This window comes from Perca fluviatilis, chromosome 17, assembly GCF_010015445.1.
Source record: "Perca fluviatilis chromosome 17, GENO_Pfluv_1.0, whole genome shotgun sequence".
In the NCBI taxonomy this organism is placed as follows: domain Eukaryota; kingdom Metazoa; phylum Chordata; class Actinopteri; order Perciformes; family Percidae; genus Perca; species Perca fluviatilis.
The window spans coordinates 32,048,848-32,054,105 of record NC_053128.1 but is presented as its reverse complement, the minus strand read 5'-3'; positions in this window follow the sequence as shown (position 1 = coordinate 32,054,105).

The following is a 5,258-nucleotide window of genomic DNA, read 5'->3' as shown; positions in this document are numbered from 1 at the left end:
AACGTTCTCTAAAAGTTGTAACGTTAGGGGAACGTTCTCTAAAGGTTGTAACGTTAGGGGAACGTTCTCTAAAGGTTGTAACGTTAGGGGAACGTTCTCTATATGTTGTAACGTTAGGGGAACATTCTCTAAAGGTTGTAACGTTAGGGGAACGTTCTCTATATGTTGTAACGCTAGGGGAACATTCTCTAAAGGTTGTAACGTTAGGGGAACATTCTCTAAAAGTTGTAACGTTAGGGGAACGTTCTCTAAAAGTTGTAACGTTAGGGGAACGTTCTCTAAAGGTTGTAACGTTAGGGGAACGTTCTCTAAAGGTTGTAACGTTAGGGGAACGTTCTCTATATGTTGTAACGTTAGGGGAACATTCTCTAAAGGTTGTAACGTTAGGGGAACGTTCTCTATATGTTGTAACGCTAGGGGAACGTTGTCTATATGTTGTAACGTTAGGGGAACGTTAAGGGAACGTTAAGGGAACGTTCTCTATATGTTGTAACATTAGGGGAACGTTGTCTATATGTTGTAACGTTAGGGGAACATTCTCTAAAGGTTGTAACGTTAGGGGAACATTCTCTAAAGGTTGTAACGTTAGGGGAACGTTCTCTAAAGGTTGTAACGTTAGGGGAACGTTCGGGGAACGTTCTCTAAAGGTTGTAACGTTAGGGGAACGTTCTCTATATGTTGTAACGCTAGGGGAACATTCTCTAAAGGTTGTAACGTTAGGGGAACGTTCTCTAAAGGTTGTAACGTTAGGGGAACGTTCGGGGAACGTTCTCTAAAGGTTGTAACGTTAGGGGAACGTTCTCTTTATGTTGTAACGCTAGGGGAACATTCTCTAAAGGTTGTAACGTTAGGGGAACATTCTCTATATGTTGTAACGTTAGGGGAACGTTGTCTATATGTTGTAACGTTAGGGGAACGTTAAGGGAACGTTCTCTATATGTTGTAACATTAGGGGAACGTTGTCTATATGTTGTAACGTTAGGGGAACGTTCTCTAAAAGTTGTAACGTTAGGGGAACGTTCTCTAAAAGTTGTAACGTTAGGGGAACGTTCTCTAAAGGTTGTAACGTTAGGGGAATGTTAAGGGAACATTCTCTAAAAGTTGTAACGTTAAGGGAACGTTCTCTAAAAGTTGTAAAGCGCTGGAAAGCCTTCTATAAGCTGTAATAAGTTAGGGGGTTGACATTTTTTTATAATCTTCTGCATTTATTGTTGTGCTGCTGTGTCCCCTCTGTGTGTAACAAGCATAGTGTGCGCTGGCCGATTACCCAGCCTAGGAGCATTTTACTAATGCTCTGTTAAAATAACAATGAAATGCTGCGTTATTGACTTTAGACCAGGTTTTTGTTGGTCAATAGCGCGATCACTTCCCGCTGCCTCAAGATAGCAATACGCCCAGAATGCACCTGAACACACCTCCCTGTAAGACCAGCACGCCCATGGGCGCAGGCTTTGCGCTGCATCGGGTGCAAGATAGGGCCCCTAGTGTTTAACGGTCACATGATTAAAATGGTCATGTTTGTCATTGTCATTGACAATCGGCCTATTCAGTCGTTTAGGTCACTTTACGTCCTTGATTTTAATAGTTTATAAATGTAATTTCTAGCAGACAGAGTTGTAACATGTGACCATAATGGAAGGGCCTCTCTACGTTTGCAAAAAAGCAAAATCTTAGTAAGTATATTCAACACATGACCAGTTATATTTCAGTGAGACATAGGAACATGTTCTTAGACGATGCATCTTAAATATTTCGTTAAGGGAAAAAGTCTTGAACACATTTTAAGATGCTGTGTTATCTGTAAGAGATGCATCACATTGTTTGAATATCAAATCTTATATCAAGAAATCTTAGCAAGTAAATGTTTACTTGTTCCATTGGCAGATTTTTATTACAAGCAACAACTGCTACTACTACTACTAATAATACTACTACTACTACTACTACTACTACTACTACTACTACTACTATCTTCTCTTTCTGTGAGGTTTCCTACAGCTGTCATCCTTCTGCTTGTTCCGTCTTTGAGCTTCCTCCATTAAACTCTTGGCTTCCTCGGAAACAAAAGAGGGATTTCCTCCCCACAGACCAGCTCTCAAACCACACACACACAGACACACACACACACACACACACACACACACACACACACACACAACAGTTATACACGAACACAGACACAACACAACACACATACACCACACACCACACACAGAAGTTATACACAACCAACACACACACACACACACACAAACCACACCCCACCACACACACACACACAGTTATACATGCACAACACAAAACACACACATCACCACACACACACTACACACAGAGTTACACAACCACCACAAACACACACAATACAATACACACAACACACAGATTATACACACACAAACAACACACACACATACACAACACACACACACACAGACGTTATACACGAACACAACACCAACACACACACACACACACACACAGACAGTTTACACAACACAACACAACACAAAACACACACACACACACAGACAGTTATACCGAACACAACTACACACACAACACACAACATTATACACAAACACACACACACACACATTACACACACACACAACATTATACACACGAACACACAACACACACACACACAGACGTTATACACGAACACAGACCCACACACACACACACGCAACACACACACATTACAAACACACAACACTAACCACCACACACAAACACACACACACACACACACACACACACACACACACACACACACACACACACACACACGTTATACGGACACACTCACACACACACACACACACCCACACACACACACAACACACACACAGACAGTTATACAACCACCACAAACCACACACACACGCACACACGGTCTCCACACACACACACACAGACTTATACAAGAACACAGACACAAACACACACACATACACACGGTCTCACACACACCCACACACACACACACACACACACACAGTCACACACACACACACACAGACAGTTATACACGAACACAGACACAAACACACACACACATACACACGGTCTCACACACAGACACACACACACACACAGTCACACACAGGGACACACACACACACACACACACAGACAGTTATACACAAAACCAGACACAAACACACACCACCGGTCTCACACACACAGACACACACACACACACAGACAGTTATCACAAACACAGACACACACACACACATACCCACGGTCTCACACACACACACACACAGGCACACAGACAGTTATACACACAAACACACAAAACACACATACACCGGTCTTACAACACACACACACACACACACACAGTCACACAGGGCACACACACACACAAAACACACACACACACACACACACCACCACAGACAGTTATACACGAACACAGACACAAACACACACATACCGTTCTCACAACACACAAAACACACACGCACACAAACACCACACACACACAACTTACAACAACACACTTACACACAAACACAGACACACACACACACACACACACACACGGTCAACACACACACACACACGAAAACTGCCTACACACCGCTACACGTCCCACAGTAGGAGGCAGATTTGGGGTTAGCAGAGGAATGCAATGACCAAAGACTATAAAAATACTGTTTTTTACGATCACTTTGCTACTAATTTCTAGCCTGCTGAGAGCGTCCTGATCTGGCGAGCTCCAGTTTTCTACTCGCAGATCAGTCTGGCATCTCAAGATAGAGAAAATTTGGAGCCGTTCGCCAAACGACCGGGCCAATCAGCGTTGGTTTTGAGGCGGGTTTAGGTGGTGACAGACAGATGGTTTATCCAATCAGCTAACCAGTATTTTCAGACAGCGGTAGCCCCAATTCTGTTAGCCGCTCGCTAATGCTTTTTTCTCTTGGATCCTTCTTTTGGAATATGGACCAGGAACCTGACATGGGGCCTTTTATTCCTAAATCCTCGTTACACAAACGGCAAATCTCCTTTACCGACATGTTGCTAGCTTGCTGAGCTAACGAGCTATGCTTTGCCTGCAGCAGCAGCAGGGGTAGCCTGGCTTGTGGTTGTATTTTCATACGCTTCGTTGATCTGATTGGTTGATTTGGCCCGTCTATCACCAACATAGGTGATAGACAGATGGTTTATCCAATCAGCTAACCAGGATTTTCGCCCCTTCCCAAAAGTTCTCCAACGGAAAGTTCCCAGATGAATATGCCGAGACCAGCACGCCCAGAATGCACCTGAACACACCTCCCTGTAAGACCAGCACGCCCAGAATGCACCTGAACACACCTCCCTGTAAGACCAGCACGCCCAGAATGCACCTGAACACACCTCCCTGTAAGACCAGCACGCCCAGAACGCAAACGAACACACTCCCTGTAAGACCAGCACGCCCAGAATGCACCTGAACACACCTCCCTGTAAGACCAGCACGCCCAAAAAGCGAGCACCCTGAACACACCTCCCTGTAAGACCAGCACGCCCAGAATGCACCTGAACACACCTCCCTGTAAGACCAGCACGCCCAGAATGCACCTGAACACACCTCCCTGTAAGACCAGCACGCCCAGAATGCACCTGAACACACCTCCCTGTAAGACCAGCACGCCCATGGGCGCAGGCTTTGTGTGTGTGTGTGTTCCCAGATGGATATGCCGAGCAAATGCGAAGCGACCCATCTGGCGGAGTCAGGTTAACTAATTTCCGAACCTTGATGTCATTTTTCAGAACTCTAGACACAAAACTCACAACAGTCATCACTTGTAACACAGGCTGTCCAATGTTCAAAACATTACATCATTCATTCATATCTTTAAAGAAATCTTGCACAATCACTGGTTCAAAAGACTAATTTATTGTGAAATACCATTGAAACATTACTTTAGATCACCCACACACAAGCTACCCATAGTTTCACTGTGGCATCGTTCGTACAATCATTAAATATTGTAGTACAAAATAGGTGATACATGTTTCATTATGGTACTACATGTACATACATCCCTGTAAAAGTACTGCAGTAGTAGAGAGAATACTACAGACACAGTGGAGTAATTGAACAAAACCTGAAATGTATTGATGAAAAACAATATAGTACGATCACAACATAGGTTTACTTGAATCAAAGCTAAATAATTGGCTACAAAACAGAAAAGAAAAGACAGTAGTACTGTAAAACATCAAATGCAGTATTCCTCAACTTGCCTGTACTCTAAAAA